Consider the following 15,513-nt stretch of genomic DNA (forward strand, 5'->3'; position numbering starts at 1 on the left):
CCCACAGGAGTACAGCCCTCCTATTACAAGCCTCACCGGGGTAAACACATCCCAATACAACACAATATCCACATAGTGTGATACACTTAGAGGGCCTTTACTTCTTCCCCAAGGTCACAGCGTGGGGGAAGCAGCTATACCACTTTGTCATTGCAAGACTAATCCCTGGACTCAGTTCTGCAGCCATTTACTTAGGGTTCAAAGCTCTGAGTCAGAACTTGCCCTAAGACAATGACACCAACACTACCTCCAGCAGCCTTCCCATCCCGTCCTGCAGTGGACTCAGAGTCCTCCTTCTCAAAGGCCGTGTCTACAATCTCCTGTCTGCCCTGCTCTGTGCTGTCTCAAGGAAATGAGAATGTACGTGGTTACTCTTTGATATGCCGTAAGACAGCGACCTTGATGGAATCCAGAGCATTTCTGCTCTATACCTTACACCTTCAGGGAACGTCCATTCCCTCTTTCACCTGACAACATCCCAAACTGAAATTGGCTGCCAAGATCTTGGAGTCTTCTTTTGTCCAGAACCAGCACATCTGGTTCCATCCATCTGGAGCTCTGTCTTACCTGAGAGCTCAGGTACAAATCCTTGGCTGGGACGGAAATCACCTCAAACTGTCTCAAGAGCAATGATAGCTGCGGGCTTCTTACAACGTATGTTTATTTTCTAAGAAGCTGATCTTACATTTTAACAAATGTTACTTAACATAAACATTTCTAAGATGGGAGCACAGAACTTGCATTACCTTCTTAATCAATGGGTTGCTCAGAGAAAGTGAACAGAAAATGATTAAAACTGGAACAGCTCAAGGGTGGAACACAGAAAACTTGACCTCTTACTCAAAGTCTCAACAACTTTGGGCCGGTGACTTCACAAGCCAGCCTTGCCTCCCTTAAAGCCCCAGATGTGTGGCGCCCCTGCTGCTGTGAGCTGCGAGTCTCATGTGGAGGGGTATGGCCAGTCATGACAAGGCGGCCATTATGATTTAAATATGGTAACTAGAAGTTGACTAATATTCAGACATAGCAGATGTTACACCACCATGGTGGTACCTTCCACAACCAAGAAGCCAAGTTGTCTACCCAACTCCACCCATCCGAAGGCCCTGACACCCCAGAGAGAAGAACAGGTAAAGCCACCACTTACCTGCCAGCCAAACATCTCTGCAGAGACTAGGATGCTCCTCCCCCGCAAGTCCGGGGCAGTCACACCAGTCGCCCCAAGCATCCCAGGTGTTATCTTTGTCTTCCATCCAAACGAGTGTTTCTTGAGGTCTGGAAAGTGAAAAGACCCAACAAATTATAGACAGAATGCTAGAAATATCCCAAAAGCTTTCCCAGTTTCTCCAGAGTCTTATTCTAAGCTATTCACAAAGACCTAAGTTGCCTAAAAATGCTTTGCTTTGCAATGGCTACATCAACACACACCGAAACTAGTACCACATGAGTACCTTTCCACCTTAGGAGGATTTTATCCAGATGGCTTCCAAGCTCAGTTTTAAATCTGACATTTTATCATTTCAAAATTTAAATACATTGGCTAAATATAAATAATATTTATGATTATTATTTTGTTTTATAACTTACATAGCAGGGTCCCAGCTTCTATCTAAGAAATTCTCTGTCATACAGACTGGTGCTTATTCCAAGGAAATCTTTTCGCATGAGGATTTATGGGACCTCCTGAGAGAGGCTCCATCCCAAGTAAACAAAACAGATAAAGCTTCAGGGCGAGCCCGGTGTCCCCGCGGCGGGCGGCCGGGTCGGTGGAACATGGAGCGGGTGGAGGGAGCCCGCGGCGGCGCCGGTGGCTGCAGCAGCGAAATGGCAAAGACCATGGCGGACATCCGGCGGCTGATCACCAAGCCGCAGAACCTGAATGATGCCTACGGGCCTCCAGCAACTTCCTCGAGATCCATGTGAGCAATCCGCAGACAGTGGGGGTCGGCCGGGGCCGCTTCACTACCTCCGAAATCAGGGTCAGGACAAATCTGCCTGTTTTCAAGCTGAAGGAATCTACTGTTAGAAGAAGATACAGTGACTTTGAATGGCTGCGGAGTGAATTAGAAAGAGAGAGCAAGGTTGTAGTCCCCCCCTCCCTGGAAAAGCATTTTTGCCTAAACTTCCTTTTAGAGGAGATGATGGAATATTTGACTACATTTTTATTGAAGAAAGGAAGCAAGGGCTGGAGCAGTTGATAAACAAAGTCGCTGGTCATCCTCTGGCACAGAATGAATGTTGTCTTCATATGTTTTTACAGGATGAAATTTTAGATAAAAGCTATACTCCATCTAAAATAGGACATGCCTGAAATTTGGCAAGAAGGGGAAAAAAAACTTTCCATGACTATGAATGATTCATATGCACCAGTGAAGAAGTTCTGACTAACTTAGCATGCTGCACAAAACCTGGTATGATATGCCTTCAGTATACCAACACTGACATGCTCTGTTCTGTTTTGTTTTGGCAGTTGACAAGAAGTTCATTTGCTTTAGTGAAAAAATCCTTCATTCCGGCCTTTCTATATAAATAGCTCTTTCTTGCTGTTTTAATGTGGTGCACACTCTAGCTTCACAAACCTGTTACCCCAGTATAACCTGCAGTGTCCTAACTAAAGTTACTCACTTGGTCTTACCTGCAGTTTTTGTGTCATGTTTGCTTCTTGAGTCTGATTAACAGAATATTTCTCTTATCCCCTGCCGAGACCAGCTCGGCGACTCGAGGTGAGTGACGGGTGCCGCAAGCTTGAAGAAGACACAGACACAGACTGAAGAGAAAAGTGGGACCGGGGGGCTCAAGACCTCTCGGATCAAGAGCCCCGCTGACTCATCCCAGGCTGCTTTTATTGAGTTCGTGGGCTAACATTCTCAGGTTACACTCATAAACAGTCAAAGGCCTCACATGATTGAGGCAATTATCTTTGTTTACTTCCTGGGTCTGAGTTGAGCAGGTGTGGATTTGAGCTGGGGGTGGAGAGCAAAACAGCCCTGGGGGCAGGAGACCTCTCTCAGATATTAGGGGTCTGTGCCCCACCCGTGTTGGCCCCTCTGCGACTGTGCCTGTCTTAGGTTGTTCCTCCCTTGAGGAATCTTACCCGTCTCTGGCTAACCAGTCATCCTCCAGGGCCAAACACGGTGATATAAGGATGCACCACCCCTGTTGGCCCCTCTGTGGCTGTGCCTGTCTTAGGTTGTTCCTCCTCTGAGGAATCTTACCCGTCCTTGGCTAACCAGCCATCCTTCAGGACCAAACAGGGTGATATTAGTCTCCATGCCCCGCACCCTCAGCTCCTCCACTGCTCAAGAATCTCATCGCTCGGCCCATATCAAAAAGGTTCCCGAATGTCTTCCCACATCTCCCCCTTTTTGTTTTCGTAGGAGAAGATAAGCCTGTAGGAGAAGATAAGCCTATTCGAGTTATTTCTTTTTCCGTCAATCCTTGGAGCGTTCTTCCTGTGCACCTGAGAACTTAAACATAGGATAATTAAAAGACAACAAAAAGTATCAAAATGCTTAGGAGACTGCTATTCATGCCTTTTATCCAATCCAATGGATGCAATGCTTTTAATCCATCAGCTATACTTTGTAAAGTAGCAAATTTGGTATAGAGACTGCAAAAATCATATTGCATGCCAGTTATTTTAGTTTGTAATTGTTGTATGTCCAGTGTGACACCATCCGCTCCATATCCCAGCAGATGTGTCACTGGCATCATGGCCATCCCAGATTTGTAATGTTCTTAAACTTAAGGGAAGTTTCCATATTTCTGTTTGAGCTCTGCCATTCTCTAATTGAGGCCAAGGAAGTATTAATCCAATCCTAAGCCATAAGATGGGATAGGGCGAGTGCATGGCAATATTGGTATATGCCATCACAACCTTTTATAGGGATTGCAGGAGGAGTTTTTTTGGTGTAAACCATTAGAGACTGCATACCCCTTAGGGGACCAGTTTCATACTGTTCCATAGGAACCATTAAGTAGTATTACACCCTCCGTCCCACAGCAAACATCCCAAAGAATCTGATCTTGTCTGTCAGCCCATATCCGTTTTATTTCACACAAAGGTCTATCAGGGATGGCATAATTAGTAAACTTAGTATTCCAAAGCTCAAACCTGAAAACAAATGTACAAAGTTCATCTCCGGAGATTCTACATCCCATTCAAGATGGCGTTTCTTTGGAACGCTCATGATATGGCTTAATTCTCCGAGATGGAATCCACACAGGTTCCAGGCCTTGTCCTGGTGACACACAAGCAAACCCTCTTCCCCATGTGATTAACCTTCCTGACGACCAGATATTAGTCAATGGGTCCTGCCACCATATCAGCGGCTGTGCATCATTAAAGTGAGTCACATTCTTAGACGAGGCTTGAAAATGCCTCTCAGCTGCTGTATCTGTAAGCCTGTGCAGATACATTCAAAAAATTAATAGTAAATAAGGCTTTATTTAAAATTGTTTGTTGCCCTTGGGTGATTCCCCCTTTTTGTTTTTGGAACATGTTTTTAAGTAGTTGGTTTGCTCTTTCAACTATTGCTTGTCCCTGGGGGTTGTAAGGAAGTCCTGTAGAATGTGATATAGACCACATATCAAGAAATTGTTGAAATGCTTTACTAATGTAAGCAGGGCCATTATCTGTTTTAATGGCTTGTGGCAACCCCATGACTGCGAAGCATGCATATAAATGCTTTTGCACATGCTTTGCAGTTTCACCAGACTGGGCAGTAGCCCATATAAATTGAGAAAATGTATCAATGGTTACATGCACATAGGAGAGCTTACCAAAGGATGAGATGTGAGTAACATCCATTTGCCATAAAGAATTAGGGCGCAAGCCCCTTGGGTTTACACCAGGTTCAGATTGCTGAGGATTATTAATAATTTGGCATGATGGACATGTTCTTAATATATCTTTGGCTTGATTCCATGTAATATCAAACTTCATTTTTAAGCCTTTAGCATTTACATGAGTTAATTGGTGGAAATGTTGAGCTTCATCCAACACGGGTGCAACAAGTCTATCAGCAGCTCTGTTACCTGTTGCCAGAGGCCCAGGCAAAGTAGTATGGGCCCGAATATGGGTAATATAAAAAGGAGCGTTTCTAGAATGGACAACTCGTTGAAGTAATAGAAAAAGATCATAAAGAGGCTGTGGAATAGACTGCTTGATAGTAGCAGTTTCTATCATATTAGTGGCTTGAACCACATAGGCAGAATCAGATAAAATATTAACGGCCTGAGGTATGTCTTGCAAAGCACAGATAACTGCATATAATTCTGCTTGCTGAGCTGAAAAGTGAGGGACAGGGATTTGTCGTGTTTTAAATCCCGTATATCCCGCTCGGCCCTTACTAGAGCCATCAGTAAAAATTATAGAAGCATCTGGTATAGGATCAGATTTTGTTATTCGAGGTAGAATCCATTGAGTTCTCTTAAGAAACTGCAAAATGGGATTTTTCGGATAGTGATTATCAATTTTTCCAATATAATCAGCAAAGGCAATTTGCCAACTTACACAATTTTGGAAACAAGCCTGAATTTCTTTAGTAGTTAAATTAATAATTATATGTGAAGGGTCAGTTCCAATTAAATGCTTACTTCGAGTTCTTCCCTTCAGAACCAACTGAGCTAGTAATTCTAAATAAGGTGACAAGGATTTTACCATAGTATTTGCTAAAAACAACCATTCCACAGTTCCTTCATTTTGCATTAATATCCCTGTAGGTGAATGAGGAGAAGGTAATATAATTAATTGCAATGGCTGATTAACAGTTACTCTCTGTAATTGAGAAGAATGAATTTTATTTTCTACAAGTTTTAGTTCCTCTAAAGCAGCTGATGTTAAAGTTCTTGGACTATTTAATTTTGAATCTCCTTTTAACAAAGCAAATAGGTTAGACAATGCATAGGTGGGGATCCCTATGCATGGGCGAAGCCAATTAATATCTCCTAGGAGTTTTTGCAAATCATTAAGAGTTTGGATTTGATCTGACCTCAGTTCCACCTTTTGTGGTCTAATAGTTGTTCTAGCAACTATTGTGCCCAAATATTGATATGGGCTATGCATTTGTACCTTTTCCGGAGCTATTTTAAGTCCTGCTCTATCAAGGCAAAGCTGCATGCTAATATATGCAGAAGTAAGTAAATCTTGATTAGGAGCAGCACACAAGATATCATCCATGTAATGGATAAGATAACAATTAGGAAATTCTAGTCGCACTGGTTCAAGGGCTTTAGCAACAAAATTCTGGCAAATAGTAGGACTATTCAACATGCCTTGAGGTAACACCTTCCATTGAAACCTTTTTCGAGGTTCTTTATTATTTAGTGCAGGCACAGAAAAAGCAAATTTTTCTTTATCTTTGGGATGTAATGGAATGGTGAAAAAGCAGTCTTTCAGATCAATAACTATTAAAGGCCAATTAGCAGGGATCATATTAGGTGATGGGAGGCCTGGTTGTAAGGCCCCCATTGGTTGTATAACTGCATTGACTGCTCTGAGATCTGTTAATAAACGCCATTTACTAGTTTTTTTCTTTATTGGAAATACTGGAGAGTTCCATGGGCTAAAAGATTCTTCAATATGTCCTTTTTCTAACTGTTCAGTCACTAATTCTGTTAGAGCTTCTAACTTTTCTATGGTTAAAGGCCACTGCTCAACCCATACAGGTGTATCAGTTTTCCAGGTCAATGGGATTGGTGCTGGGGGAAGCAGTAAGCTTTTACGAACAGTGGCCACTAGTGAAAAGACTGATATCCAAGACCTTCTCTATTTGCATTACCTTCAGCTGGAATGGGAAATAGTTTCCCTTCATGATATTTACCAAGACCTAACCCTGGCTGATATCCTTGATTTATCAGCATTTCTTGACTTTGCATACTATAAGTATCTATCGTTGGAATGTGGATTTCAGCCTTCCATTGTTGCAATAAATCCCTTCCCCATAAATTAATGGGAAGGTCTGCTATATAGGGTTGTAAGTGGGCTGGCTGCCCATCTGGGCCAATACAAGGCAATATTTTAGCACTTTGCTGCAAGCCATGAGCTCTACCTAAACCTACCACTGTAATGTCTGCAGGACAAGTAGGCCAGCGAGAAGGCCAATGATTACTGCTTATAATTGAAACATCAGCACCTGTGTCTATTAATCCTCTAAAAGCTTTTCCATTTATAGTTACTGAGCACGTCGGGCGTGTTTCTAAAATTTTTTCAGAGAGGAAAACTCCTGCCTCTCCTGTGCTTCCAAAGCCTCTCGTTCTCCTTACTTTTGTACTATTGCCAATCTTATAATATGGCAGAATAAGCAACTGTGCTATTCTATCACCTGGATGGGCTTTCCATGGAACCGAAGTTGATATCATCACTTTAATTTCTCCAGTATAATCATTATCAATCACTTCAGTATGAATTCTAATTCCTTTTTGTTTTTCAGTTTCGTTTGGCACCGCACATGCCCATCGGTCCTCTGACGGACCAGCTTCTTCATCAAAGCTATCATTTGAGCCTTCAGGAGCCCATAGAGGCGCTAATAGAGGCTCTAATACTGACTTAATCAGAGACCACATTTGACCAAACAGAACCTGGTACAGGAGTCCCTTTAGAATGCAGTTTTTTAAGTTTGCTCCCAACCTTATCCCCAAGTACATAAACCCAGTGTTAGCCTAAAGAAGGAAACCATGTACAGTATTCTCAACTATTTACAGAATTTCTAACAATCGACCTTCACTTGCTTTTTACAAGACCTTCACTTGCTTTTTACTCCACCTGCCCTTAGGAGCTGCCGTAACAGGCATACATCTGGTCGATATTAATCTAAACTTTATTTCCCATATTTTACCCCGAACACAAACTACCCAAGAGATTTACTTACTGGCAGGATTTTCTCAGAGGCCTCTTACTCTCCTCTTGGGGGCTTCACGGCACTTCCCAATTCTTTACTTTCATCAATTTCACTTTCCGTGAGCCTTCGTCACTCAAGCCTTTCGAGCCCTACGTTGGGCGCCACTTGCCGAGACCAGCTCGGCGACTCGAGGTGAGTGACGGGTGCCGCAAGCTTGAAGAAGACACAGACACAGACTGAAGAGAAAAGTGGGACCGGGGGGCTCAAGACCTCTCGGATCAAGAGCCCCGCTGACTCATCCCAGGCTGCTTTTATTGAGTTCGTGGGCTAACATTCTCAGGTTACACTCATAAACAGTCAAAGGCCTCACATGATTGAGGCAATTATCTTTGTTTACTTCCTGGGTCTGAGTTGAGCAGGTGTGGATTTGAGCTGGGGGTGGAGAGCAAAACAGCCCTGGGGGCAGGAGACCTCTCTCAGATATTAGGGGTCTGTGCCCCACCCGTGTTGGCCCCTCTGCGACTGTGCCTGTCTTAGGTTGTTCCTCCCTTGAGGAATCTTACCCGTCTCTGGCTAACCAGTCATCCTCCAGGGCCAAACACGGTGATATAAGGATGCACCACCCCTGTTGGCCCCTCTGTGGCTGTGCCTGTCTTAGTTTGTTCCTCCTCTGAGGAATCTTACCCGTCTTTGGCTAACCAGCCATCCTTCAGGACCAAACAGGGTGATATTAGTCTCCATGCCCCGCACCCTCAGCTCCTCCACTGCTCAAGAATCTCATCGCTCGGCCCACATCAAAAAGGTTCCCGAATGTCTTCCCACAATCCCCTTTTTAATATGTGGTGTCCCTTGACCTAATTTATGTGTGGAAAGCACTACACATTGGTTTCCAGTACCAGACATGTAAGATACACACTCGTATGCAGAAAGTATCTCCCTTCAGGCTTGTAATACCCTTCACATAGAAGATCAATGAGGGAAATCTTTATATTCTGTATAAAAACAAAGTCAAATTTATATACTAAAATCATTTGTCTAAAAATTTAAGTTGTTTTCAAATAAAAATGCATTTCTGATATGCCAAAAAAAAGGATCCAAGAAAATAGAGAAAGCTCAATTATGATTACTGTTTGGTTTAATTTCTCTTCTGGACTTGCCAGCATTGACTTATATCAAGATACTCTAAACAAAAGGGAACAGGTGGAGTTAAAAACTTTTAAATATACAGAGAGATATAGATATGCAAAGAAATGTTGTGTATTACTTAAATAAAACTACAAAACTTTACGAAGAGGCCTAAAGTAGACTTGAATAAATGGAGAAGATACCATAGTCCCAAACAGCTGAACTCAATACTGTAAAATGTTCTCTCCAAATTAATCTATACATTTACAACAACTCCAATCAAAATCTCAAAGGGGACTTTTTTGGACCCTAAGAAAATAACTCTAAAGTTCATCTGGTGGAGTAAATATCTGCAAGAGCAAAGAAAAAACAGTGAAAGGAGAAATTAGAGGGACATTGCCTCAATCAAAACAGTATAGAATTGGCATAGTAATAAGCATTCGGATCTATTAAGTTTAAAAAAAGAAGAGTCTAGAAACAGACCCAAGTATAAGGACATCATATAGAACCACAAGTCGGTGTGATGAATGGTTTAAAATAACAGACAACTTTTCCACAAAAGACACCAAAATGAATTCAGGTATATCCCAGAAATTAATATTTTAAATGCTGAAACCATAAAATACTAAAAAAAAGTTATAGATTTAAAAGTTATACAGATGATATAGCAAAGACTGTCCTAGATATGTCAACAAAGGTAGAAACTCTAAAGGAAAAGACTCATAATTTTAATTACATTAAAAGAAGAACACATAGCATTTTCTATCTCTTCACCAATAGATAAAGGAATAAGTATATGAATATCCACACAAAAATGCAGTAGTAAAAGTACAAGTATATGGGCTGGAAGAAAACCTACCAAATTGCCTCAAAGGATGGAGGGAGCGGGTCTAGGAGTGAACTGGGGGAAAGACACAAAAGGATTGCTAATGGAACGTTTTATTCTCCTCCCAGCCCTCCCATAAAAGATCTGAAGCAAATATGACAAAGCATTCAATTTGATGAGGCCAGGTGGTGCTATAATGGATGTGAATTTTATCTAAATTTTCATGAATATAGAAATTTCTTTTAAAAATTATTTGGGGAGTAAAAGGCAATCATTAGAGAAGAATGTAAGCCTATATCATGTTTAATACAGGTAAACGTGTACCTGCCTAGGGAAAGGAGTAAGAGGTTAATTAAAATATGAGCAGTGGCTACTTCCAGGAGCTGGGCAATATAAACTTCTGTTTTTGTTTCTCTGCATTTTGTAAAGTTTTTTTTAAACCCAACGCTTTAATATTTTCATTGAAAACAAGCACACAAACAAAACCACATCCTGCTGACATACAGAAAAGCTCAAGTCAGACAGGACTGAATAGGTGAGTTCTAAGTTGGAGACCAGGAAAGTTAATGAAGGAAACCCTGACACTAATAAACGGAAGCGGGGGGCTCAGCTTGATATTGCACAGACTTTCGTACGCCCTTAGGCCAAGTTACCTTATCCAACCAAAAAAAAAAAAAAAAGTTAAGAGAGGGATCTATAGAAAGGACCTTCAAATGCGAAATGAAGAAATAACGGTGGAAGCAAGGAGGAGGTCTTCCAATAATTTTCACCCACGTCTCACCGGGCAGTGGGTTTCCTGGCTTCTTACCAAGCTACCTATTTATAGCACAGTAAGCAGCTCTACTAGAGGCAATATTTCAGCAACAGTCAAGGGTAAGGAAAGAATAAATACCTGGCAGCTGATCAAGTCTGTCATCGGGAATAAGGGCTAATTAAACCCATACTGTTCACTGTTCTAATTAGACCACTGTTCGGTTCCATTTTCTATAGTAAACGTCACCAAACAGAACTGTGTCCTGTCTATAACTTAATATAAAATAAAGTTCTAATTCATAAAAAATACAATAAGCACTTTAATACATTCATCTGGGCTTGGAGGTGGGTGAGTCCAAATCATTTAGGTAAAGGGTTAAAACAGACACAGCTGAAATTGATTTTTTATTTTGTCATTTGATATACTGATAGGTTGATATACTGATGTGAAAAGCTGAAAAACATCATCTGTATTTTAAAATGAAAGTTGAGAGTTCTTTGCAATATTGTTTCGATTTGTTTCTTTTCACACTATCCCATCTGTTCAGTTTTTAGAGTCAGGTTTTTTTCCATAACTTCTCCACCTTTACTTTAAAAAGAAAAAAGAAAAACAAAAAAGAATCTTGATACTAAAATAACTAAAATAGGCAAGTTATACATGCAGGCATTTGCTTTCTCTGGCTGAATCAGTAAGATATTTTTCCCCTAAAATAACAGGGAGAAAACGACACCTCAAGAGGGGTCCTCAAGTTTTTCTCCTCTCCTTGGCCATAAAGATGGTCAGATTTTGCTTTGAAACTCACTGCTGTTTCCCACCAGCCAGTCCTCCTGCTGGTCTCATCACTCCTCGTTTTCCAAAGAGCAGCAGTAACATCCCCAATGTCCACCGAGTTCTCATCTCTTCCCTTTGATGCCAGCAGCATGAGGATAACACAGACATTCAGAGAAAAGAAAAACAAAAAACCTCCACTGGAGCTGAACACAGTGCCCCCAGGGTCATTTCTGAACATTTGGATTGCGCTGGCAAAAAAGATCGTTTGGGTTTTCTGTAACATCTTATGAAAAACCCCGAAGAACTTTTTGGCCAACCCAATACTTGTGTATTCTTCCTTGTAGTGACACAGAACCTGCTTCCCTGGAACTTACATCCTCTAGAGCAGTGGATGATGTGTGCCCATCCTCTTTTACAGAAGACCCCTTCTCAAGCTTTCTCAAATAATTTGGTACCTTCAATTGTTCCAGCTCTCTCACAAATATTTCCTCTCTCTGCCCACTCTGCACTCTGCACATTTTTTTATTTTGAAATGTAGCATCCGGAACATAACACTGTATCTGAGAATAATACAGACCACATAGTGCCTCTATTATCCAGGTTTCTTTGGATGAAATCTAAGTTTCTATCTCTCCTTCTTCCCTTCCCTCTTCTCCCTCCCTCCCTGCCTTCCTAACTTTTCCAGTCACACTATTTATTGGATCTCATTAGGGAGGAAGTATCACATAATGGTTAAAAGTTGTGTGACTCTGGTTGCATCCACGTTGCTGCAAGTGGCATTATCTCGTTTTTACTGCTGAGTAGTATTCCATTCTATATAGGTATCACATCTTCTTTATCCATTCATCTGCTGACGGATATTTAGGTTGTTTCCATGTTTTGGCTATTGTGAAGAGTGCTGCTATGAATTTAGGGGTGCATGTATCTTTTTGAATCACGGTTTTGTCTGGGTATATTCCCAGGTTATAATTAATGGGATTGCTGGATTATATGGTAATTAAAATATGGCACCAATGAACCTATCTACAAAAGAGAAACAGACTTATAGATATACAGAAAAGACTTGTGGTTGCCAAGGGGGAAGAGGGTGGGGAAGGGATGAACTGGGAATTTGGGGTTGGTAAATGCAAACGACTACATTGAGAATGGATGAACAACAAAGTCCTAATGTATAGCACAGGGAATTATATTCAATATCCTGTGATAAACCATAATGGAAAAGAATATAAAAATGCATATATATGTGTATGACTTTGAGTCATTTTGCTGTATAGCAGAGATTGGCACAACACTGTTAATCAACTATACTTCAATAAAAACTTTTTTTTAAAGCTGTGTGACTCTAGATAAGTTTCTTAACCTTTCTAAAAGGTTTTTTACAGAGGTGATAATTTTACCCCAATAGGATTTAAATAAAATACCATCTATAGAATGAATCACACAGCATCACAGTAACTATAATAAATGTCTCCGTAAGTGTAAGCTTTTGTTCTTCAAAATAATGTCTTTTTCCAAGCAAGGACAGGAGAGCCAGCTCTCTCCCATTTTTACTTAGGCAAGACTTAACATGAATCACTACTGAACTTCCTCTTGTTGGTTTTGGCCCGGAATACCAGCCTGCTGTGTGAATCCTGATCTGGTCACCCCAGCTACAAGCCACTCTGCTCAGTTTCGCAGCTTCCATGCTCCACCCAAGTCGCTGATAGACATGCTGGACACAGCTCCCTAATCTTACAGAATTCCACGTGCACAATTCTGCTTTTTTAAAATAGTAAGCGGACCCTAATGTCAAGTAACCAGCCAACTTAATCAGACTTGCAATCTGTGAACACAGTTTAATGTTACAACAAAAATATGAAATAAAACCCAATCACCATCATCAAGAGTTGGGACACAGAAAGAGTGGTGGGGAGGGAAGGAACCAGCATTAGGAGGAACTGGATCAGGGACGACGGGGTGGGGGTCTATACTCCTGGGCTGCGTGGTGGTGGTGAGTCTTCTGAGAGAAGACGTATTGTATTCAGCAGCCCCACTTTGGCCGCCCCAGCTCTGAAATCTAGACAGTAAAATACGGTTGACTGATATCAGCTCCATGCTTGACCTGATGGTCACCCTGCAGAGGCAACTTCTATGTTTTGTAAGGTGGGTACCACTATTCCCAATTCCTTCTTTTCAGACATCCCCATAAGATGGGTTCAAAGTAATTATTTAAATTCCATGTTACTAATATTTTATAAGGTAAGTTGTTATCTGAACCCTATGTATAGGCTTTCTCCCCCAAGTCTGAGTCAACTAACATCACGTCACTCAGTGACCCTCTTCTGGGCCAGACTCCGAAGTGGGCCTGGAGAAGGAGCGGAAGCATCTGGCCCTGCACAGAGCAGCCACCATGTATGCACACAGTGAGCACCCTTGCCAATACTTTCCCTGCCTTCTTTCTCACCTTCTCAATAAACCCTTGAGGTGGATATTACCAATCCCCATTTTATAGCTGAACAGCTGTAGCTTCCAGAACCATGTGTCCAAGGTGTGGGGGAGCCCGGGCAGCACCCCTTCCTGTCTGGCCCAGACAAAGCCTGCCTTTTGCTCATGGATGCTCCTCCCCTGCCCTTGCGGACCAGGAATCCAGTCAAATGCAGCAGCCGACCTATCATCACTCACAGCTAGCATTTCCCATCTTGGATCGAATACGTCTGCTGCTATGATTCACTTGACCACAACAACCTTTCGATATCTCAATGAAGTCTTTTACTTTTTTTCCCTCTCTATATTGTACGCAGAGCTACACATCTGTTTTTCATAAGTATTTGACTTTATCTAAGTTATTGCACGAGGAATACGTGTTCTTGACTGACATTCACAGGCTGGAATGCAATTGTTAATTTCCTTGCACAAACATATACCAAAGCTTTGCAAAGTTCAAGGCTCAGGGAAGATGAGCATGGAGGGAGAAAGGAGGCACTAGGATGACTCTTGGGCGTCTGGATTAAGTGACTCATGCAAGATGTTCATCTCATTCAGCCTCACAATCATCCTCAATGCCACCTTTGAGGTCAGATGCTCAGTGACCTTGGGTACTGAATGCGAGCAGTGCCTAGGTTATAGCTAAGATAAAGGGAGCACACTGGCGGCCCCAGGAGGAATCTGGCCTGTAGGTCTGATTCTTCTAACTATAGTTGTAGAGTTTACCCCAAAAAAGGGAATTATTTGCTAATGTTTAGAAATATGGAGATTTCACATAAGCACCTAGATTTCTGACATGTCAGGAAAAGGAAAGAGGAAATCAATATAGGACCCACATCCCAACGTGGTAATAATTCAAACTAAGGGTGGCCACACAGTTTTTAAGGGGCATGTGCCCTCCAATTTGCATAATCCCCACAAAGCCGCTATCTGCCTGGCCCCCAAGGGTCCAACGGGGAGCTTGCTGGTGATGAATGACTGTCGATTTGAAGGTAATCAATAGACGTGTATTTGTAACTGATGTCAGACTCTTCAGTCTTGCTACAGAACATCATGTTCTAGTGAGTAAGAAACATACACACAAATAACTCAAAAATAAAGCAAAACAAAGGATGTTTTATTGTCTTCACTGGACACTGAGTTTGGCCATGTGCACACAGAAGCAGAGTTTAAGAAGTTATTCCATGGTGCTCAGTGTCTAAACTCTACTCCCTTTGCACCACTGGGCTTTGTCTCTGGGATACTTCAGATATAAAATATTAGTTTATTTAAGAAACTCAAATAAAAATTCCCAAAGTATAGACAAATCATATTCTAGAACACATCTATACCATCACTAATACACAGATCATTACTGTCCCTGGGGAGCCCATTCCAGGAATTACACAGGCCACCTCTCCACAGCACCCCCACATAATCCTATATTAAGGATGAGAACATCTAGGTTATTTTTTGCCATGAGTGCAATGTTCCTGGCTACTAGACAAGTTGGAAAACCACCATAACTTCCAACTGTAGCAAGAGACGTATTCAAAGTGACCCAACACAACAGGGTTTAGTTACTTTTGTTTTGACTATATTTTTTGTAAAAAAGAAATTCCCAAATACAAAACTACTTTACATGAAGAAAGATTTAACAGGATATTACCGATGGTACTTTGGTAAGTCATCATGTTTCATGTACAGCACAACATCAGGTAAGAGTGAATAGAAAGGAAAACCAAATGTTGCCA

At 41.6% G+C, this 15,513-nt stretch overlaps 1 pseudogene; it reads left to right on the forward strand.

Annotated features, from left to right (window-relative positions):
* The first annotated feature begins 1,824 nt into the window (after positions 1-1,824).
* Positions 1,825-2,311, forward strand: LOC130843987 (sorting nexin-3-like; annotated as a pseudogene).
* Positions 2,312-15,513: the final 13,202 nt, after the last annotated feature.

The sequence above is a fragment of the Hippopotamus amphibius genome, chromosome 2, assembly GCF_030028045.1.
Source record: "Hippopotamus amphibius kiboko isolate mHipAmp2 chromosome 2, mHipAmp2.hap2, whole genome shotgun sequence".
Taxonomy (NCBI): Eukaryota; Metazoa; Chordata; class Mammalia; order Artiodactyla; family Hippopotamidae; genus Hippopotamus; species Hippopotamus amphibius.